We start from the raw sequence: 25,023 nt of genomic DNA on the forward strand, positions 1-25,023 counted from the left end.
ACAGTTCAGCGAGGAAACCAGAAAGTGATCAGATCCATGGGGGAGAGGAACTTTACTGGAGTTAAGGCTCTGTAATACAGACCAAATATCATCTGAATGCACATTCATTCTCTGCAAAAAAAGAAAACACTTAGGGGGGCATTTATTAAGTCCGGCGTTTTTTACGCCGGACTTATAAATGCCCCCGCAGCTCCGGCGCTACGGGGATTTATGTAGAGGCGGACTGCCTCTACATAAATCCCGTGCGCGCCGGTGCGCACCGCCGAAAACCTACGCTAGCTGAGGACTGGAGTAGGTTTTCGGCGTACATTTGGGCGGAACGGATGGTAAATCGCGCGGACTCTGAGTCCGCGCCCTCCGTTCCGCCCACTACATGCCCCCTTTCCGCCCCCCTGGCGTACTCGGCGGAAAGTGCCGATTTGCGAATATTTTATTCGCAGATCAGCCATTTGAGTATAAAAAAAATACGCAAATCGGCACTTTCCGACGAAAATCATCCGTTCGCCGGATGATACATGTGGCCCTAAGTGCATCAGAAATTGTCATGTTATGAACTGAAACGGGTGCTTGAGAGCTGAAGTTGAGAAACACTGCACTGATGTACAGTATCGCGTAGATGCCATACTGTCTCTGTTCCCATTTAGGCTACGTTCACATTAGCGTTTGACCATCCGGCACCATTCCGTCTAACTTTTCCGTTTTAGAGTAAGCAAAACGGAAACTGTCGGATCCGTTAAAATCCCCATAGATTCCCATGCTAATTTAGTGTGCTCCGTTTTCCCTAATTGTGCTCTGTTTGCATGCAATCCGTTCAAGATCCGTTTTTTTGAACGGAAGAAAAAATAGTGTTTGCAGTATTTTTCTTTCCGCTTAAAAAAACGGATCACGAACGGAAAGTGCACTTCCGTTTTTTTTTTACATTGTAGTCAATGAGGACGGATCTAAAACGGAAGGTATTTCCGTTCACATCCGTTTTTTTTCATCCGTTCTTGCACTGAGCATGCGCAGAAGCAGCAAGAAACCAAAGAAGAAAAATAAACGGATAGAAAAGCGGATGCTGACTGATGCAAACTGATGTACAAAAGTCAGTTTTTTTTAAGCCAAAATACAAACGGACCATTAAAAAAAAATGAACATTTTGCAATCAGTTTGCATCAGTCTGCTCATCAGTTTATGCTCATCTGTTTAATTAATTTAGACGGATCCGTTAGAAACAAAGAAAAACGCTAGTGTGGCTGAGCCCTTAATTGTAATTAACTGTTTTTGGTATCATTGGGAACAAAAATAGCACTGCCATAAAAAATATTGGAACCAATGATGGAAAGCCTACATAAACCATGTGTAATGCATGTTGTCCTGGGGCCAGTATGAGATACATTTGAGCATGAGGTGGGAGGAGACAGTAGAGCATGCAGCCAAGCAGACTTATGGATTCTCCCAAGTAACAGAGGAGTATTCAGTTAATAAGGACATGGGTACATGTGACAGATGCCGTCTCATAATGTCGTGAAAGCTTCATACATAGCATTGATTGCAGAAAGTGAAAAAATCCCAACAAAACCTGTTGAATCTCTGAAACTCAGAAACTTCTTTAGCAAAATCTGCATTGAAAAAGCTAATTGGCGCTCCCTTCCTTCTGAGCCTGGCTGTGTGCCCATACAGTGGTTTACGCCCACATATGGGGTACCGTAGTACTCAAGAGAACCTGCGTTACAAATTTTGGGGTGCTTTTTCTCTCATGTTCCTTTTGAAAATGAGAAACTTTAATCTAAACGTATATATTATTGGTAAATTTTAATTTTTCATTTTTTTATGGCCTAATGGTGAATACTTTCCTCCAGCCCCTGTAGGGTTAAAATGCTCATTATACAAACCTCCTAAATCAACTTAAAAAAAGAACTGGTCCCTAAAAAAATCAGTTTTGGAAACTTTCACGAAAATGTGGTAATTTGCTGATAAATTTCCAAGCCCCATAACACCCTAAAAAAGTAAAATATGTTTATGAAATGAAGCCAGAATAAAGAGGACATATCGGTAATGTGACTTAGTAACTAATTTATGTGATACAACTTTCTTTTTTTAGAAGAGAATTTCAAAGTTCATAAAATGCAAATTTTTTTTATTTTTCATATTTTGATGTTTTTCACAAAAAACACACAAAGTAGAGAACAAATTTTGCCACTAATATAAAGTGCCATATGTGACGAAAAAACAATCTCAGAGTCGCTAGCATACGTTAATCATTGGGAATCATTGGGAACAAAAATAGCACTGCCATAAAAAATATTGGAACCAATGATGGAAAGCCTACATAAACCATGTGTAATGCATGTTGTCCTGGGGCCAGTATGAGATACATTTGAGCATGAGGTGGGAGGAGACAGTAGAACATGCAGCCAAGCAGACTTATGGATTCTCCCAAGTAACAGAGGAGTATTCAGTTAATAAGGACATGGGTACATGTGACAGATGCCGTCTCATAATGTCGTGAAAGCTTCATACATAGCATTGATTGCAGAAAGTGAAAAAATCCCAACAAAACCTGTTGAATCTCTGAAACTCTGTGATGTATATATGAAGTTTACATCTTGCTTGCTGCTTCAGTTAGCTGCATTGCTTCTTACTGATATATTGATGTCTTGCCATGAAATAAAAGCAGCTGTAACCTGAGACTGTTTGTGCACTTTACAACATTATTATGCAATGTTTAGGCCACAGAACAAGTCTCCAGACAGTAAACATTTGTGCATTACGTTGGATTCCTTGAAATAAATGTTCACTCAGTCTTCCTTTGGAACCAATTTCTCAGTATATTCTTTTTAATCCTCATGAGGTTTTTCATTTGGCAAACACCACAACAAACAGACAAGTCTAAAAAAAGGATTCCAGTATTTCTGCCAAGTACCCTTTTACTATAGTTGATTCGCCTTTTTAGAGACGGCTCCAGGCTTTTGTAGGCCCTTGGGTGACAGAGCCTCAGCGGGCCCCTTTGTATAACAAATCATGTTGCATCATTATTAGAAAGTCTCAGCACACCCTTACTACTAACCAAGATGCTGGGAAAGCTGGGTGACCCCCTTTATACTGACTACTATACAAGATGCTAGAAAAGCTGGGTGACCCCATTATACTGACTACTATACAAGATGCTAGGAAAGCTGAGTGACCTCCATTATACTGACTACTATACAAGATTCTGGGAAAGCTGGGTGACCTCCATTATACTGAGTACTATACAAAGGCTGGGAAAGCTGGGTGACCTCCATTAGACTACTATACAAGATGCTGTGAAAACTGGGTGACACCAATATATTGACTACTATACAAGATACTAGGAAAGCTGAGTGACCTCCATTGTACTTACTAACAAATCATGTGGAATCATTATTAGAGGCTCTCAGCAGACCCTTACTACTAACCAAGATGCTAGGAAAGCTGGGTGACCCCATTATACTGACTACTATACAAGATGCTAGGAAAGCTAGGTGACCCCATTATACTAACTACTATACAATATGCTGGGAAAGCTGGATGACCTCCATTATACTGACTACTATATAAGATGCTAGGAAAGCTGGGTAACCACCATTATATTGACTACTATACAAGATGCTAGGAAAGCTGGGTGACCCCATTATATTCACTACTATACAAGATGCTGGGAAAGCTGGGTGACCTCCATTATACTGAGTACTATACAAAGGCTGAGAAAGCTGGGTGACCTCCATTATACTACTAGACAAGATGCTGGGAAAACTGGGTGACACCAATATATTGACTATACAAGATACTAGGAAAGCTGAGTGACCTCCTTTATACTTACTATACAAGATGCAAGGGAAGCAGAGTGACCTCCACTATACAAGATGCTAGTGTGGTGTCCCACCACTGTGCTTCTTTTTCTTTTCCTATTTGTGTTTCATATACCTGTCCAAAAAGTTCTTTCGTCACCTTTAGTGATGCTGGAGTGTTTAGAAGTTATTTTATTGTCCACCACAAGATGTCAGTATTGTATATCTGAGTCTGAGTATTGCACAGCTGTAGTTACTAATGGGTTACTGTTTTTCTCTTGTCCCACATGGATCTGTACACCAATGAGAGTTCTTTCTTATTCTAACCTATCACATTTTTCTTTACATCTTACACACACACTCCTCACCCACTCACAGCAGTTTACACATGCTGTAGGAAGGAAGGGACATGGGTAGAGGAAGTGTGAGGTCTTCTTCTCTTGGATTCTGTAGAGGAAGGAAGCAAGATAGGATGCTCACTACAGCAATCAAGTTGGGCCCTGGTTTCTGCCAGGTCTCCAGTCCAGGGTTGTGGTCGAGATGTTGACCAGAGTACGTGTATACACGAGACCTAAACACAGTGTTCCCTCAAGCAACCTTATTACACACTATGCAGTGTTAAGTCACTACTAGAGAGGACAAGTCAGGGATCATCCCAACCCACGCCATGGACATCATAACACAGTGCAGGACAGTATCCATAAGAAGTAAAGGAACTGATCTGGATAGAACAAAGTTGTTAGAAGCCTATCCACTCTATCTCGCACTGCGGGTGTAATCAGAGAACTCTGACCACTCTGCTAATCCCAGGTAACAAGGTCTGGGGCTTGTGTCACCCTCTAGGACGGGTCACCCGACACTGGTTTGCAATAGGTGGTGCAAAGACCAAAGAGTCAAAACACGGGCACAAGTATTCTCTCTACTTTCAAGTATTCTACTTATTCTACCTCTAAAGTTCCGGCACAGTACTACTTGGGTTGGGACTCTCTCAACATTCTCCTCCCTACTCTTCTGAACCTCTTCTATCTCTGAGCACACAACCCAGCCAGCACGGCTGTGTCACCTTTTCACTCTTGGTACAGATCTGGACTCTAAAGTATTAAGCAACATATTAAGGCGAAAGTGTATAATTTGTTCTCTGTATCAAGTATCTTCACAGTAAACAAGAGTATATTTATTTTAACAGGACTCTGTGGTCCTTCACCAAGCACCGACACAGTAATCACACTTTCCTTGGGTTATCTCCCGTCTCTGTGGGTGGCAGTGCCAGTAGTCCGGGTGGGTCACTACTTCACTCCAGACCACCGTGATAATTGCCCATGGGACCCCCAAACACCCTGGCAGGTTACTGGCCAAAGGGAAAAGGTATAGCCAGCCCACTCAAAATAAAAGCAGGTGTGCCAGCATACCTGTGTACCCAACCAGCACTGGCTATACCTCGGCCAACCACTACACTAGTGGCGTCACGCTGTTCCATCTAACTTGTGACTGGCAGTCTGTCACTGCTCACCGGCAGGGCAGTCCACCACACTAGGAAAGCTGGATGACCTCCATTATATTGCCTACTATACAAGATGCTAGGAAAGCTTGAGTTACCTCCATTATACTGACTACTATACAAGATGGTAGGAGAGCTGGGTAACCCCCATTATACTACTTTACAAGATGCTGGGAAAGCTGGGTGACCTCCATTATACTGACTAGTACACAAAATGCTAGGAAAGCTTGGTGACCTCCATTATACTTACAAGATGTCAGGAAAGCTGGGCGACCTCCATTATACTTACTACACAAGATGCCAGGAAAGCTGTGTGACCACCATTATACTTACAAGATGCTTAGGAAGCTGAGTGACCCCATTATACTTACTATACCAGATGTGGGGGGCCTTCAAATGGCAGTGCTTTCCTGCTGTACAGGCCCTCTCTCATCCTCAGGCTAATCTTTCAACCATGGTTGGGGCCTGGAGCGGGGATTATGGGGTGGGGCGGGGCTTATCAGACATACCGGGGGCCTTAATTTGCCGTTATAGTTCCGGCAAAACTGGGAACTGGGGGGTTGAAGGCTGTGGCCGGCATTACTCCACTAGGGTGTGGTTGCCCTACATTCTGGAAAAAGCAAGTGCCGGTGGGGCTCTTGAGGTGCTGTGGGTCCCAGCACTTGCCCAAGTAAGCCGGGTGCTGACGCCGGCCCTGCTCCTTTCTGTTGTTGATGATGATATCCTCTTGTAATTGCATTTGCCATAGGTAAACCAGATCACATATGCAAAGTCATGTATGTAAGGTTGATATGGTAAAAATAATAGGAATGTTGAGGGAGATTTATCAAACATGGTGTAAAGAAGAATTGTCTTACTTGCCCCTAGCAACCAATCAGATTCCAACTTTCATTTTTCATAGACTCTGTGAGGGATGAAAGGTGGAATCTGATTGGTTGCTAGGGGCAACTGAGACAATTCTACTTTACTCCAGTTTGATAAATCTCCACAGTTGTTTAGAAATATCTTACATGAATATATGCAAATATCTTATATGCATATATGCAAATCAGCCTGATTTCTAAAGATGCTAAGCAGTCTACAATCAGGGTTTTTGTCAGCTCTACAGTTCAAAGGGAACATATCGTCAGTTTCATGTTGCCTGAGGCACGGGCAGCATGAATTTTTGAGGCATTTTGTACAATAATGCATGATTCATTCACCTTCTTCCTGCTCTCATTAGTCAATAGGCCTTGGTTTTAGCTGTCTAGACAGTATGGGAAATATAGTTTTGCAACGGCTGAAGGGCCAAAGGTTCCCCATCCCTGATCTAAATCAAATTTAGGCTGGGGTGGAGGGAAGAAGCCACAGGGAACCAATACAATTATCTTGTTCCTGGCTTGCTTTATAAGCATGTTTCCTTTGTATTTTTCAGGCTCAATTTCTAATCATCAATTTCCCTGAGCTCAACCCCAGAATAGGTGGAGACTAGCTACTTAGACTTTTTCTATGAGTCACACAAATAACAGGACAGCTTTGTTTCCTACAGCTTAACAGCAAACCCTGAAAGCATCAGTAGCATGGAGGACATTATAGAGGAGTACTGAGTAGTGTATACTCTGAAACTAGCACTCATGTTAGATAGTAATGCAGCAGTATCTCTATTTAACCTTCTTACTGAAGAAAGCATTTTTTGCTAAAAAGATGTATTACTGAGTTTCTTATATTTGCTTATATTTTTTATTCCGGTAAAGTAACGAAAGTAACACTAAACCACCAGGTACATCCTCTTTAAGAGCTTTATTTAAATAAAAGGAAATACTTGGATATAGAATTGGACTATTATATAAAATATAGGACTAAAAATGAACATTATTATAATAGGAATCTCTACAAATATTATACACAGAAAAAATTTATATTAATTTTTAATGCTGCCATGATTATATTCTTCCATAACATTATTTTATTACAAATTACAATTTTTCTTTAACCACTGAGAAATCCAAATAATATGAAGTGTGAGCACAAATGGTAATGCAAATACAGGTCATATATATGGATCAGGAAGAATCCTTGATTTACTATAGCAGAACTTTTCCCCAATCATTATAACCGATTTCAAATGGTGCTAGAAAAGCAGAAGACTCTGAACACCAAAAGAAATCAGTCATCCTTTATAAGGGTTCATATTAGTGTTGTTCAGAAGGTGGCTTTCATTTTTCCAATCCAGATATTGCTGTGAAGTAACACAGAAATCAATGAAACAGTTTGCAACAGGATTTAACAAAGTAGAGGAATACCATGGCAAGAAAAAGGTTGATTCAGGGCGCACATTTTAGTATTGCAACCTACCGAGTACAAGAAGGTCTAATCTAATATCAGACGTTCTGGATGGTCAGACACACAAATAGGAAAATGTCCAGACTAAGTGGTCAATTATTTCCTTTCTAATGTCAAACACGTCTACATTACTCCCTATGTGAATGTACTTCTAGATCATTTTCCAAGATAAAACAAGATTGAGTTTGTTGAAAATAAGCCACTTTGTTTGAACCACAGTCTGAAGGTTAACTGTTTCATAGCCAAGATAGGGATGTAACACATGGAAGCTCATGAAATAACCAAAATATTTTTTTTGCTAGAATGATTACTTAAAGTGGCATTACTATCAACTTTGATTCATTAAATATAGCTTCATAACTATGCTCTGACTGCTCCTAATTTATTTTTATTTTTTTCACAGAGCTTCAAATTTCCTGTATTGAGGGTATATGCACATTGAGTAAATATTGCGGATTCCGTCGCTCCCCCACGCTCCCACTTGAAGTTCCGCCAGTCACATAGGCTTCATTCTATGCTCAGGCGGATTCCAACGTCCGCCCAAAGAATTTATATACACCTGACTATACAATGGAGTCTATGGGATGGGCGGAGTTATCCACCACATTTACTCAGTGTGCATATACCCTGACATAGAAAAGTGCTTACTGTACGTAGGACTGTATCCAATAAAATCTTTATTTAAATTATAATGTGTATGCTACACAGAAACACAAAAAAAAAATTACAATATGTAGCTGTAGAGACATATACAGTGTTTACTTACGTAGCTTTAATCCTTCCAAGGACACTGATTTCATATGGTGCTAGACATTCCATATTAAATCTAAACCACCACGTGAAACCAGCCTCCTGAGAAAGCATGGGGGGTGGTTAGCATATCATGCTCCATTATCAGCTGCTCAGACATGGACTCCCATCTGATATTGGTCACCATCCTCTTGACAGGATCTTGACAGCTGGTTTAGATTGGTACACTGCTTACTTACCACTTCAGAACTTTGTGACATTTCTGACTACTCATACATCTTCATAGCCAAGACCCATATTACCTGTCAGTTGCACACAAGAATAAAGATGAAATAAAACAACTTTTTATGATTATCAGGCTTGTATACACTATTTCATGATCATATAAAATGTATTTACTATGTACACAGAAAGTGTTGTCTACAACACACTTTGTACAACTAAGAATTACAGCAGGCACATAATATGCTGAGTCAGTGACATCTATTAATGCTCCCTACAAATACGGTAGAATTATTACCAACAGACTGGAGCAATCCCACTAGCAAAATCCAAGAGAACAGATACTTAAAGATACAAAAAACAAGTTAATCATACACAGAGCATCAAAAAAAACTTCAACTTCAAAAATCCACTGCAGCTCACAAAGATGGTGGAAATGCAATAGGTAAATTATAATTACACTAGGCTGATTTGACGCAGGAATTTCTGCTGTAATACTGGTGCATTCATACGTACAGAATCTGCAGCAGATTTCATGGTGCAGTTTGAAGTTGAAGATTCAAAGGTAATCTGCAATTTCCAATCTGGGCAGATCTGCTGTGGATCCTGTACGTGTGAAGGCACCCTTAAAAAATAAGTTTAATTTATCTGAATTGAGTTTTTTTTCTGGCAATTGCCCAATTGCAAGCCTCACATAGACGAATGGGACAGTTACAGAAATTTCAGGAAAAAATAAGACTGTGTAAATTTTCCCTAACAGCCAAAAAGGCGTCTTGCAGTCATATACTATCCTTCCTAGTGACTTGTGGCAGTAAATAACCTGTTTGGATCACTTAAATGTGGTACTCCAACATCAGGTAAAAACATTCTGCAGAAGCATATAGCATTGACTACCTGTCTGCCTCAGTTCTGAAACTACCAAAAATCCATTTGTTTCAGGGGTTGTAATTCTGTATTCCGTGGCTGTACCTCTGGGTTGAGCAGTTGCTCGGTAACTCCAAGTGCCAAAAGGCACTGCCTGCCCTTAGCTGTTCATCACGGTCCTCCCACCCTGCCTACTCCCCTCCCCCAGCACTCCTGCCAGCTCCCCATCCAAAACATACAATTTCACTGCAGACTATTGCACATGAGTGAGGTTGAAGCACCTGCTCATCATTCAGCACAAGACAGAATGTTGTAAACATTGCTCACTCTCCGTACATGTCCCAATATAAAAGATATATATGTGGTGATGAAATGGTAATGTAGGCTGGAGGGGCCGGTCAGAGCTTGTAACATCACTAATGGGGAGTGGGTGTAGATCTCAGAGGCTCCCTGCTATAGTACTGCCATGGTTTTTACAAAATCAAGGAAAAGCACAATAGTTTTGCAGAGATTTTAAACAAATCATGGTAGAACTGCAGGAGGAAGGCCATTCAGCATAGAAAGTATACTTTGGACAAGCATGGGCCCCCAGGAGCCCACAGCCCCCAAACAGCCACCCAAATTGACCTATTATAATCTGCCACTCAACGCAAGAGGTAGAAAACCATGAACAAATGTCAGACTATCATAAAATCAAAGGCAAGGGGAAAACAAACGGGGAGATTTATCAAACATGGTGTAAAGTGAAACTGGCTCAGTTGCCCCTAGCAACCAGATTTCACCTTCCATTCCTCACAGACTCTTTGTAAAATGAAAGGTGGAATCTGATTGGTTTCTAGGGGCAACTGAGCCAGTTTCACTTTACATCATGTTTGATAAATCTCCCCCAAGGTGTCTACCTAAAAATGCTCTGGATTATATTTATGGCTCTGGAATATACTGTAGATATTAAACTGCTGTACTGTTGTTAAGGATGTCATATTTTGTATATTTAGTCAAGCCATTACAATATAGTACTGACCTTCTAAACATGTTGAGATGTTTACATTCCTTAAAGCTTACGCAAGTCAACACTAGTGTTATGTACATAACTGTTCTCATACCTCAGCCAATGAAGTACTGACACAGACCTTAGAAGAAGAACAACCCCCCCCACTCCCCCAAGTATATATAAAGTGGCTGCCATATTTGACTAAATGAGATCACCTTAACCATTGGTGTGTCAGGGTGTTTGATTCTCAGTGCGCACTATAAATGTAAGTTATAATTTGGAACAGACAGTCAATATGACAGTACTTCAGAGGTGCATCCATGACAGCTGTCGCCCACGAAGGCCAAGAAGCTAGAGCCCAGATGAACAGCCGTAATGAAAACATTCACACCTTCGTACAAGTGCTGTGGAATATATAATGGTATGGATACAGGTTGCGGGCTATGATGGAAGTGTGCATAATGAAATTACCAATATGAAGCCTACAAAATTGCACTGGCCCACACAGAAGCAGGTTAATCCCCCAGTAGGTCCCTGAGCTAAAGTGGGCCCTCAATTGTGTCTAGTTTGACCTCATTGTGTCTCTTACTGGCCGTGCAAGTGGCAAAATGTCAAGTCATTTTGCCTCTTTCATTGGGGTCAGCATAGCTATCTTCTTTCTTCCTTCCTGGGCCCCCTCCTGAACTCACAGTGGCACCAAACACACTCTCCTTACCTTATCAGCCTGCAGCTTTTTCATCCATTGTATCACAAGACACAGTTAAATGAAAGATGCCATTGAAAAGCACAAGCTGTCAACAGAAAAAAAAACAAAAAACATTGGCTCTTAGATAGGAAAAAGGCAAAAAGTAGCTGAAAAATTAAGGTGTTAACTGCTTACTACCTAGACATAAGACATGGTTCTTGCCACCATGCCCATTCGATCAATGACATTCATTTATGTGTAAAACCTAAAAGTGATCAGAAAGTCATGTGTACCCCAAAAAGAAATTGATGAGAATGCTAATATATATATGGTATGAACACACTATCACTGGAAACATGTAGATTAAAACTTAACCAATTTTATTAGATATACATTAAAAACGATTAAAAATGTGGTCCAAAGATAAAGGTCAATAATTAGTGTAGGATACGGCACCATATAAAGTAAAAAATAAATAAAGTAGTGTGTTTACCAATCTGTGCAATGACACACTATACCCCTCACAATAAATCTGTCCTAGATATAATATAGTGGCATCTATCTGAACCAAAACCCATTAAAAACTTCAACTGCAGAAAAGAAACTTCCATAGGGCGATGTGGATTGAAAAATAATACAATTATGGCTCTCTGATGGCAGGGTTAAAAAATTTAGAAAGAAGTTATTAAATGGTTACAGAGTCTCAATAGTCAAACATCAACAATAATGAGCATATTTATGTGGTATGTATTGCTCTTTTTTCAACAGACCATTGCATTGAATTAGTATAGTTTTAAGTATAGTATTACGTCTCAAGATTTTAAGTATGCAAATCAAATATGCTTGTTGTGAAGTTTTTATGACTTAGTTTCTGGGTTTTTTTAAATGTAGATTCTACAAGGATGCTGGAATGATGGGTACAAATTTTGAAAAAATATTTTAATCTTGTCTTTTCTGGTTTGTTTTCCACTCACAGTTTGGTCAGACAGCCCCTCCCTATGAGATCAGAGATGCTCAGAGCCCAAAGAAGAGCGGTTTCTTCCATTCACTTATTTGTTCCATTCACTTATTGTTTATATAGTCTGTGCATAACAATACACAGATGAAGCCAAGCATATGACAGTGAATAGGGTGCCATAGCAATGCTTTTTTTGCTTGTATTATTCAAACATATCATACTATTGACTGCTAAGCTATTTAAGGATCTGTCACAATAAAGCAGATTACAAGCTATGAAAACATTTGCTGCAATACACCCATCTTCGTATTAGTCTTTTGAAATGTCTAAAAAATTTTGGAAATATTGTCACCAGGTCTTCTCATTCCGCATTCAAGGCCAGCTGCTGAAGAGCTCCTGGAGCTTAGAGCTTGTCATCCATTTAATGAACAAAAGTATTTACACATTTGTTGGGTACAATCATAGGATGCCACAGTTGCAACATTTTGTGACATTTCCCCATTCCTTCTATGATCAGCTGTGAGTGATACTATTGAAACATGAAATATTTAGAAGTGACAGACAAAGTAGTGGACAAGTAGAAGTGCAAGACAGGGTCACTAACTGCATAAAAGTCACTAACATTCTGCTGACTAAGAAACTGCAGACGGCAAAACCTAATTCCGCCTTCAAATTAGCACAAAAACTGTGCCAGGGTGCTTTATAACGTGGATTTCCATGGCTGAGCAGCTGACAGTCTTACATCACTAAGCACAATGCCAAGTGTCAGGTGGAGTAGTGTAAAGCCTGCTGCCACTGGACTCTAAAGCAATGAAATATGTTCTGTGGGGTAATGAATCCCACTTCTCTGTCTGACAGTCTGATGGATGAGTCTGGATTTAGTGATTGCCAGGAGAACATTGCCTGGCTGACTGTATTGTGTCGACTGTAAAGTTTGCTGGACGAGAGATAATGCTATAAGGGTGTTTTTCATGGGTTGACCTAGGCTCCTTAGTTCCAGTGAAGGGAAATCTTAGGGGTCATTTTAGATGATCCGAGCTTGGCCATCTTTGGCCACAAATAAGCGAGATTAGCACTCATTTGTAGTGCCTTTAGATGGCACAAATAATTGAGTGGCTGGGTTGCACAAATGATCACCGTATCATTTGTGCAGACATTTAAATGTATGGTTATCGAGCACGCATCCTGTGTTTACACAGGAAGATGTGCGGCCGATAGCAATAGATTTTAGAGGCCGCACAAAAGATGCAATCAGCCGAGGATCTGACGTTTTCCTGCTCATCAACCGATTATAGGCTGAAGGAGTGTTTCTAGCAATGCTCCTGGATGATAATTGGTCTGTGTAAAAGGCCCTCAACGCTTCTTACTATACTACATATGTTTATGAATGCACACAATCTACATGTCTTGGTAGGACCAATTGGTATTTTCATCCAAGGTTTTTCAGTCCAGTATCAGAATGTACACTTAATTCACTTTGGGTTTTTTTTATATAAATTTTTTTTTTTTTTACCTATCAGTTACAGAGCTGGGAGACTGGACCTCACCTTAATAAGATAATGTATTCTACTCTATTAAGGGTCAGTGAAAATCTTAGGGTGCCTTTACACAGAAAGATTTATCTGATTTTTGAAGCCAAAGCCAGGAATGGATTTGGCAAGAGGAGAAATCCTTTTATATAGTCTGTTCCTGGCTTTGGCTTCAAAAATTTGTTAGATAAATCTCTCTGTGTAAAGGCTCCCTTAGCGGTATGCCTTATAAGTACTGCCAACCACAGTGGGTTTGTATTTTTGAAAACTCAGTGTTTCATATAGTCAGTTGTGATAGACTCGGTTCTTAAGGAAGGGCTGAATAAATGTGTCATACAAATAGACAAAACAGTTTTTATATATTTAAAGAATGAATGGTATTCAGCAAATAGTACTAATATTCTTTCTCAACATTTGTCCATAGGCATAATGAGAAAGTAGAATGTAAGGGGAAGTACAAAATTCTATGACATTCAACAACCACTGGAGAGTGCTGTCTGACTGCTAAGAATCTTTGAAAGGTCACTATTCCCCTGCACCTTATACAATTTTAGAGGCTATTTATCAATACTGTAGCAAGGCAATATGTAGCACTACATGATAACTATTGGGGATCCTAGTGACACCCTGGTACCCTAGTGATATTAGTTCCTAGTGAACACACACACCTAATTCAAAAAAAACATCAAACAGCTCAGGATAAATGTGTCAAATGCAGCTACTGTGACAAGCTTTTTGTTGTACTAATAAACCAGATGCTGACACATTTTTTACATCTTCACACATCCGGCAAATGATGGCAGTCTTTTCAGACGGCTGTCATTTTAGCGCTTAAATAGATCTGTCTATGGTAATAAAGGCCGCAAATAATGTTCATGATCATTATTTGTGGCTGTCATTATTAAAAGACATCATTCCAGACAGACTGACGCAAAATCCCCTAGGGGACCCATAGCTTAACCCAGCCATGTAAAACTCTGGCCCGTCATGCCATTATTTTTGGCCCGCCAGGCAATTCAGAGTTTGAAATACATCTGGCCTGCCATGGCTACTATATAAGAGACTATGGGGGGAGGGATGGCTACTATATGAGACTACAGGGTGGGCTGGCTACTATAATAGAGACTATTGGGGAGGGCTGGCTACTATATAAGAGAGTATGGGGGAGGGTTGGCTACTATATAAAAGACTATTGGGGAGGGCTGGCTACTATATGAGACTATTGTGGAGGGCTGGCTACTATATAAGAAACTATTACGGAGGTCTGGCTACTATATAAGAGACTATAGGGGAGGGCTGGCTACTATATAAGAGACTATAGGGGAGGGCTGGCTTCTACATAGGAGACTATGGGGAGGGCTGGCTACTATATAAGAGACTATGGGGGAGGGCTGGCTACTTTATAAGAGACTACGGGGGAGGGCTGGCTACTATATAAGAGACTATTGGGGAGGGCTGGCTACTATATAAGACACTACAGGGGAGGGCTGGCTACTATATGAGACTATGGATGGGTGGCTACTATATGAGACTACAGGGGAGGGCTGTCTTCTACATAAGAGACTGTGGGGAGGGCTGGCTACTATATAAGAGGCTATGGGGGAGGGCTGCCTACTATATAAGAGACTATAGGGGAGGGCTGGCTACTTTATAAGAGAATATGGGAAGGAATGGCTACTATATGAGACTACAAGGGAGGGCTGGCTACTATATGTTACACTTGGGGGGCTGGCAACTATTTGGGCACTATTGGGAGGGCTGGCTAGTATGTGGGGCAATTTTGGTTGTGTTGGCTACAACATGGGGCAATATTAGGGGGCTTGGCTATTACATGGGTTTGGGTTTAATCATATCATAGCAATTTATCATGTCATTTATCATAGTGCACAGCGCTGGGAGACACACACCACTGACAGTGCCAGGAACACTGCATGCTACTCTGGCAGTGCTAGGACCGCTGCATTCGCTCTTCAATAATTATCAAGGTTGGCCCGCCTTAAATTTTGGCCCACTGTGTATTTGAGTTTGACACCACTGGCTTAATCTGTTCTTATTTTCTGATGATAGATGTTTTATTCTGTTTTCTGTACATGATTATGGGGGCAGTCATCTTGTCAAAGCTGCTGCTCTGCTCTATTAAAGGGGGTTACAACAATTATTCTATGGGTGGGAGATGTCTGAATCTTGAGTCTTTGTTTTGAATCGAGTGGTGAGCTGTGTATGTGTGCCTCCGCTCCATTCACTGCCTATGGAGTTGCCAGAGATAGCGGAAGACATTGCTCAGCTCCAGGTCATCTCCAGCAGCTCCATAGATGATGAATGAAGTGGTGGTGTGCATGCGTTACTTGACTCCTAATTTAAAACAAAGACTCAGGGCCTTGTCTTTAAAGGGGTAGTCCGACGAAACATAGTTTTTACATTTACCATCCCTTCTGAGTCTGTCTCTGTTTGAATTTCCTGCTGGTCCCTGAAGCTCCAGTTGGTGGCTTCATTTTTTCTTTACTTCCTGGTTTGGGCTTTCCCATGATGCACTTTGTCTCCTGGGATGTCTATCTGACTCTGTAAAACTTAGATGGCTTACATCTTGTTTAGCCAATCAGAGCTGAGCAACCTGTATCATCTGACAAAGGGAGGCTGGCCAAACAGGGCTTAGACCCGCCTCTTTCTTGATGATGTCATTGTCACAAAATGGCTGCCACAGAAAAGCCTGGAGTCAACAGTCATTAGGTAAGAATGAGTTTACTTCACTTCCTGGTGGGAGATTGAGGGGGGAAAAGATAGGGAAGGGGGCAGATAGGTGATTGAAGCATATTACAAAGTTATATAACTTTGTAATGTGTTTCAATTACTGGGAAAAAGCTTTTCGCTGGAGTACCCCTTTAAGGTCACATGCACTACTTGTGCAAATCTTTTAAAAGATGTTTTGCACATCATGCCCTACCGGTGAAAAAATCCTGCAGTAAATAAGCAAAGAGAGTTTAGTATTTAATACTGGCTATTTCTTCTAAACAAATCAATAGATAACAGTAAATTTAAACACAAAATTCTGCCGCCTCCACATCTGCAGAAAGAGACAACAACTGTATGTTGAGTCCATAAGTCTATGGAAAACTGCTAATTGGTTCTAAAGACCCCAAAATGTCATCCCAAAATAAGAAAACAAGAAGAAAGAACAACAATAAGCACAGAAATGGGGCGTTCCAATACAGGATAGGTGGTAAATGTTTGACTGGTCCAAAAATAGTGGTCTGGGAATTAAGTGGTAGTAAGATTACTACCAGGTGGATAGAGGGATAAGAATGGTCACAGGGCTGCTGCACAGCAGAGTTGGTTTACCACAGGTGGAGCAGTATTTCTGTAGTGGGGTGTTGGGCTACAACAGGTAGAACAGTATTTATTTCTGCACTGCGCTGTTGCTTTATCTCTGGTAGAGAAGTAGTTGCTGCTGTGATGTGGTGCCGGTTTGTTACTGGTAGAAAAGTATTTATTGCTACAATGCAGAGTTGGTTTGTTGCTGGTACAGAAATATTGTTTGCCACTGGTGGATATAATACACACTGGACAGCGGTATCTGCCCCGGCATGGTAGTAGTTGTTTGTTGGTGAGGCCCCAGCAGCAACATGGGTTGGCAGGTAAAGCCCAAGTTGACAAAAAGTTTAAAAGCCCTAACCCACAGGAGTAAGTGAACTACTGATCATTTTTCATCCACTTACTCTGTGTAAGGTAAAAGGCTATGCTGTAATAATCTAGCATCAAGTCACGACATTTCTACTGAACAATTCTGAGTCATCCACTCATACTGTGAACAAAGATCTTTGTTAGTGAACATGTCTCAAAAATATTGATATGTTGTCACATATACTCTCTGGGAATATTTAACTACAATGGGTTTAGGCTAATAGTCACACTATTTTAGTTTGGGTTTCCAATTAATAACTGTTTATAGAAGACATCATGTACTGCCAATCCTCCTTCAGTATCATAGTGACTAAAGCATAGTGACTAAGGCATTCTTTGGTAAACAGCTTGTGTTAAAAAGGCATCAAGACACTTCCAAGCTTCCGACTTCTGCAAAGGACTAGTAAGCTGCAACAGTGACTTGAGTACCAAACACTATCCAAACCTAAAACATAAGGTTCTGAAATGTAACCGTAAAGGACAACTCTGGTGAAAAACTTTTCCCAGTAACTGTAGCACAATACAAAGTTATATAACTTTGTATTGTGCTTCAATCACCTATCTGACCCCCTCCCCTATCTTTTCCCCTTTCAACCTGATGACTGTTGACCCCAGGCTGTTCTGTGGCAGCAATTTTGTGTCAATGATGTCAACAAGAGGGAGGGCTTAGACCAGCCTCCCTTTGTCAGATGACTCAGGTTGCTCAGCTCTGATTGGCTGAGCAAAATGTAAGCCATCTAACAGTTCTACAGAATCATTAAATGAATCTCCTCCTCTTTCCTCAGCAGTTACATGGACCTCCCTCCGCCCCTTCCCTCCTCCTCCTCTGGTGCCCATTACTGTCAGTGAGTAAATGAATCCTGTTATCTCCTTCCTCTGCGCAGATAAGCAGTTAGATGAGACCCCCCTCCTCTCCCATCCCTCCTCCTCCATCCCTCCTCCTCTCTCCCTGAGCTCAGGCAGTGAATGAGTCATTTTGCTCTTTCCTCTGTCCCTGCTGCCTGTCTCCCAGCATATCAGGCAACTACACAGGACCCCCCTGCCCTGCAGCCCTGAGCTAATGGCAATTAGGTTTCACTTATTTTGTGTGTGTGTGTGTGTGTGTGTTGGGGAAGGGGCTGGGGCTTAGACATCACAGGAGACAAAATGCATCACAGGAAGGCCAAACCAGGAAGTAAACAAGAAATGGAAACACCAACTGGAGCTTCAGGGACCAGCAAACAGCAGGAAATTCAAACGGAGACAGACTTAGGAGGGATGGTAAGTGTGAGAACTATGTTTGTGATTGTATTTTTTTTTTAATCAGCGCCGCAATTGTCCTTTAAATGGGTTATCCCAAGATTTTGAATTATAACCTATCCACAGCATTCAGAACATTGCTCAGTACAGGGTTCTTCCGGAAGTCCCACAGAGCGTGAATAAAGCAAAGGTCGAACCTGCACGCTACAGGTCCATTGGCTCAGAGAAAAAGGGATTCCTGATCTCGTTATCACTGGGGAATCCAGTACTGAGACCCCCAATCACACCTATCCTGTGATAGGTGATAAATTAAGTCATGGGACAAGATTTGTTTGTTTGCCTCTGCAGGGAGAGGTTTAACTGGCTCCACTAGGGCATGTGAGCTAAATGCATCTGTGGCTGAATGCTTTTTATTCTTTTCTTTACATGTTTGAGGTTTGTTTGTTTTTGTTACCTACATAACAGTAACACACTGAAGTTGTGAAAGAGTTAAGTGTAGTAAACCAGATTCCTATGTTTGGAATGTGAGGTATTTTAATGAATAAAAAATATACACACATATATATAATTGTCCTATTAATGACACACCTTAAAAATATGACCTACACATCATACCATCTATATGCTTCAGTATGCTTCCTGCAGGTAATGAAAGCACCAAATACCACAGTGTTGACGCTTCCCATCCTGTCATCGCCTGCCTAGACAGGCTAGAGGTAAAGGTTTGGAAACAAAGATGCTGCATGCATCAGAAGGTTCACAAAAAGAGAAAGTATTTTGGGAGTGGCAAGATTACAGCACACACCTAGATGTTAAAAAATGGCAAGAGACCAACATTTGCAGTGCCATCTTGCCCTAGGACATTAAGGAGTGGGGTCCTGCAGTAACGGACAAGCTTAAAAGGCCTAGAACAAACCTGATTCATCAGCTTATTATGGGGTGAGATTTCTGGCTACAGGTAAGGCTTTGTAAATTTTATTTGTTCAGGTTTTCAAATGTCATAGTAATACCACAGAAGCTACACAATGATGTCTAGAGACACAAGACAAGATTTACAGGAAAAGACTTGATTTATGGTAAGTATGAGTTTGATCACCAGTAGTTAGTATGCTCTATCCTGTGCATAAAGCTCTGGTGATAGGTGCAGAAAATTCCTTTTTGTAATACATTTTTTGCGGAATACAGCAGACAAGCAGAATAAAGGGCATGCAAGGCATCTAGAGCCTTTAGCTGGTGCATAACAAATGACAATGCACAACCTCCAGCATTCAGTTTGTAACTACTGGCGAAAAATGAGCCATTTACCTCAATCACTATATATACGTTCCTACTGCACATGCCCTGAGCAGTAATAACCTATATATATATATATATATATATATATATATATATATATATATAAACAAATATACACGTTCATGCAGTTCAGGGGCTTTTAACCCTTTAAGGACTGAGACAATTTTCGCTTTTGCGCTCTCGTTTTTTCCTACTGTTGTTCAAAAGGCCATAGCACTTTTTGCACCTACAGACCCTACATGAGCCCTTATTTTTTGCGTCACTAATAGTACCTTGCAATGGCAGACTTATTTTTTGCATTAAATATGCTGTGAAACCAGAAAAAAAAATATTTGCACGGTATTTACAAGCCCTTTAGGATAAAATTCAGTAATAGCCCTTTAAGAATGAATGCGGCACCAGCCCTTTGTAACTTAATTTAGGTTAGTAATGGCCTTTTAGAAACGCATGTGGTACCGGTCCTTTAGGAGCGAATCCAGTACTGTCCCTTCGAGAGCCAATTCATCGGCCATTTACTAGTGAATTCAGTAATGGTCCATTAAAGTATACCTGTCGTTATAACTTTTAAAACCTAAAACAACAGTAGATGTAAAATAAAGCAAGTTTGCAATTTAATTTCATTATTTTTTTGTAATTATCATGGAAAACACAACACTTCCTGTGTTCCCCCAAAGAGTCTACACACAGAAAGTCCTGTGTTTCCCAGGTCATCTGCGCTGACAAAAAAGGCTGTCTTGTGATTGATGGACACATTAGGCTGTTACACTCTGTACTGGCCAGAATTCCTTTGTTTAGTCTGTTTTTTTCAACCAGCACAAGACTAAAAATCTGCCTTCAGGAGACTGGACCTAGATTTCTGGTAAGTATAGCTTTGCTTTACAGCATGATAACAAAAAAAAATTATGACTGTATATTGCCAAATTGCCAACTTGTTTCACATCTACTGTTGATCTAGATTTTGAAAGGTATAACGACAGTGACACTTTAAGGGTGCCTTCACACGTACCGTATCGCTGTGTATTTATCGCACATAAATGCACAGTGATACTGATTTCTATCAAGTCAATGTATGTGTATTCTCACTGCGTGTTTGGTACGATTTTTACATGCGAGTTTTGATTTTCATATGATTTTCACAGGCGAGTTCAACACCACAAAAAACGCAGCTACTTTCATGCGAGTTTAATGTGAGTTTTGGGCGAGAAATAAGCAGCGATACGGTACGTCTGAAGGCACCCTAAGACTGAATATGGTAATGACCCTTTAAAGGCAAATTTGGCACCAGAGCAACTTTGGTGGCAGACGATTTAAGAGCAAATGCAGTGATGGCTCTTTGTAAACGAATGCAGCCCCTTAACAGCAAATTCAATTAGGGCCCTTTAGGAACTAGGATGCAGTATCGGCTCTTTAAGAGCAACTTTGATACCAGCTCTTTAATAGTGACAGCCACAACAGTATTATAATTGTAAAGAAATTTGCATAGTCACCATGATAATCTTGTGGAAATCTGTATTTATGTCGGTGAGGCAAAATCATAAGGACATACCATCTTCTTTTGTGCAATAAGGACATATCATTGCACAGATGTTGTCAGGCATTGAGCAAAGAACCTGTGAGCTTCTATTGGCTTCTACATTTCATCTATTTGCATATGTGCTGTGATAGGCTGTTTCGTGCTGTACTGGGTGATATTTGAATTTCTGAACATTCTGCCTTTCATTTCTATGGGGGAATTTTTGGTTTTAAAGGAGTTATCCAGCGCTACAAAAACATGGCCACTTTCTTCCAGAGACAGCCCCACTCTTGTCTCCATCTTGGGCGGATTTTTGCTGCTCAGTTCCATTGAAGTGAATGGAGCTTAATTGCAAACTGCACCTGAACTGGAGACAAGAGTCAAATTGTCTCTGAAAGTGGTCATGTTTTTGTAGCACTGGATAACCCCTTTAAAAGTAAATTTCTTAAAAAAGACAGATCTGGTAGAAACCAAAAGCACACCTGTTAATGCAGAGGGTCTCTAAACGCAGTTTCTACAGTAATTGCAGAAAATCAGAAGAAACTGGAAGAAGAAATGGATATGTCATAACTATCCATCTTTTAAATGCTCAAGTAAAAGCAGATATGTTGCTGACAATAGGGTGGTGGCCCATTCCTATTCCCTAACAAATTCTAGTTGTGGCTGTTTAACTGCTAGACCAAAAATTCCTACAATTTTACATTTAAAGGGAATCGGTAACCTCCCTGCTGGAGTATAAACCGGCCCCAGTACCTTATAGCTGCAGTCTCTCACAAAGTGTCAATTAAAAAACAAACAAACAGTCTTTAACCCCTTAACGACGCATGACGGGTATACCCGTCACGCGGCCGTTAAGGGTAAACAGAGAGGGCTCCCGACGTGAGGCCTCTTTGGTGCCCGGTTGCTATGTACAGTCAGGGACCGCAGGTATTAGCCGATCGCTGCGGCCGGCTAATTAACTATTCAAATGCAGCTGTCAAAGCTGACAGCTGCATTTGAACAGTATATGTGCCCCCTGTCCCTGGTGTCTAGTGGGAGATCTCCCCCCCCCCCGTGATGCGATCGCGGAGGGGAGATCCATTGTAATAAGCCGTCCGGGGCTCAGCGTCGGAATGACGCTGATCCCACCTCAGCAATCTATTTAGATGGTCTGAAGCAGACCATTATAATAGAGCACCGATCTGATGGATCATTGCTCTATTATATACACAGCATTGATCTCAATGGGAGATCAGTGCTGTGTATATAGAAGTCCCCCTGAGGGCTTCTAATTACTGTATGTAAAAACAAAATAAAGTGTTTTTATTAATAAAAAATCCCCTCCTCTAATAAAAGTTTGAATCACCCCCCTTTTCCCATTTTATAAATAAAAAAAAATAAATAAACAAACATGTTTGCTATCGCCGTGTGCGTATCTATTAATTTGTCCCATTTCTGATCTTGTACGATAAATGGCATAAGCGCGAAAAAATCCCAAAGTGCAAAATTGCGCATTTTTGGTTGCATCAAATCCAGAAAAATTGTAATAAAAAGTGATCAAAAATTCGCATATGCGCAATCAAGGTAACGATGGAAAGAACACATAATGGCGCAAAAAATGCCCTCTCAAACAGGCCCATAGACCAAAGGATAAAAGCGCTATAAGCCTGGGAATAGAGCGATTTTAAGAAACATATATTTGTTTACAATGGTTTGAATTTTTTACAAGCCATCAAATTAAATAAAAGTTATACATGTTACATGTTGTTGTAATCGTTACGACTTTAGGAACATATATAACATGTCAGCTTTTCCATAGGACACATGGTGTAAAAACAAAGGCCCCCCCCCCCCCAAAGAAAAAGAATTATGTTGTTTTTTTTTCAATTTCACCAAGCATATAATTTTTTTCTGATTTCCCAGCATATTTTATGGAAAAATCCATCCTGTCATTGCAAAGTACAATTAGTGACACAAAAAATAAGGGCTCATGTGGGTCTGTAGGTGTAGAAATGCAAGTGCTATGGCCTTTTAAGCACAAGGAGGAAAAAACAAAAACGCAAAAACGAAAATTAGCCCGGTCCTTAAGGGGTTAAGCCTCCGTCCCTGTGTCTGGTAACTAGATCACCCGGACCAAAGATTAAATATTGTTTTTTTTAGAAATTGCTGCTGTGCCTGAGACTGCTGGGCACAGTGGCAATCTTTGCCATATCAGAATTCTATGATATACACACACTTTACTCTCTGCAGTAAACTTAAATAATGATCACCTGTTGGGGGACAAAAATGACTTTCATTACATATTACCTGGTTTTAGTGCAGATGTGTTTATCTAGTAGTCTATACATTGGGTTAAACATCAGTTTAACTTCCCACCGTTTTGAATTCTATCAATCCAAGATAAATTTGTGTCCTCAAATGTACAAATGTACACAAACTAATTTAACAGTTTAAAAAGCGCCCCGTAATTTGTTACTATTTATTATGATTGATCTATTTATGAAGTAGTTAGAGTCAGTGTTGGAGTCTGAGTGTGGAAAATTGTGGAGTCAGAAGGTTGGCTTGCCAACTCTAAATGCTTGGAAGCTTGCCAGTGTGCTTCCATTTTTGAATCTTCAAAGCTGCAGCTATTCATAGATTTGACACCCAAAAAGAGGTTTTACTGTCTGTTGTAGTGTAAACTATAATATTATCTTATTGAATGTGTATACAGTGGTACCTCGGTTTAAGAGTAAGGATGGTCCGAACCTGCCGAGGTTCGGGTTTGTATGAACCCGAACTCTCGGAAATTATTCCCGCTGTCTGCCCGCTCCGTGGAGAGGGTGGATACAACGGGAGGACCGCCTGGAAAACTGGGATACAGCCTATGGCTATGGCTGTATCCCAGTTTTCCAGGCGGTCCTCCCGTTGTATCCACCCTCTCCACGGAGCGGGCAGACAGCGGGAATAATTGCCGAGAGTTCGGGTTCATACAAACCCGAACCTCGGCAGGTTCGGACCATCCCTATTTAAGAGTAACTTGGTTTAAGAGTGTTTTGGTTTAAGAGCTCACAGTTTTTCAAAATTGTGACTTGGTTTAACAGCATTGCTTTGGTTTAAGAGCTCCCTGTACTGGGTGGGAAGGCGAGTGGAGGAGGGGCATGGCCTGCATAGCAGGGTCTACAGCCCTGTACTCTGACCTAGGAAGTCTCCCTCTCCTTCCAAATCATAGCAGATCTACTTCAGGCTAGGGCTTGCATCAGGGGACAGGACTGTGGATGTAATCTCCTCATAGCTGTAACCCCTCTCTCCCCGGACAGAGAGCGCTGCTATACTGTGCCCACATCTGCCCTGCTCATTCCTTCCTGCTCCCTGCAGTCTCTGTCCGCCCTTGTGTTTCCCATCCTCTCTATTACTGTACAGTAACTTATATATCACATATTCTGCTGTTTCTGAATGTTTGTTTAATTTGTTTTACATGTTATTCAGAATAATAAATCATTATTTTTAGGGTGTGGAACCGATTGTCTGCATTTCTATGAATTTTTATGGGAAAATTTACTTTGGTTTAAAAGTGGATTTGGATTACAAGCACGGTCCTGGAACGAATTATGCTCGTAATCCAAGGCACTACTGTATATTTTATTTATAGCACTAACATGATTTTGCCTTTGGTAAGCTTTGGATATCTAAGCCAGAATAAAAACAAATACAGCGTGACAGGTAACA

At 40.7% G+C, this 25,023-nt stretch overlaps 1 long non-coding RNA gene across 1 annotated transcript in view; it reads right to left on the minus strand.

Moving 5' to 3' along the window:
* Positions 1 to 25,023, minus strand: part of LOC138777011 (uncharacterized) — a 62,129-nt gene that overhangs the window by 21,795 nt on the left and 15,311 nt on the right. The gene's annotated exons all lie outside the window — the stretch shown is intronic.

This window comes from Dendropsophus ebraccatus, chromosome 1, assembly GCF_027789765.1.
Source record: "Dendropsophus ebraccatus isolate aDenEbr1 chromosome 1, aDenEbr1.pat, whole genome shotgun sequence".
NCBI lineage: Eukaryota > Metazoa > Chordata > Amphibia > Anura > Hylidae > Dendropsophus > Dendropsophus ebraccatus.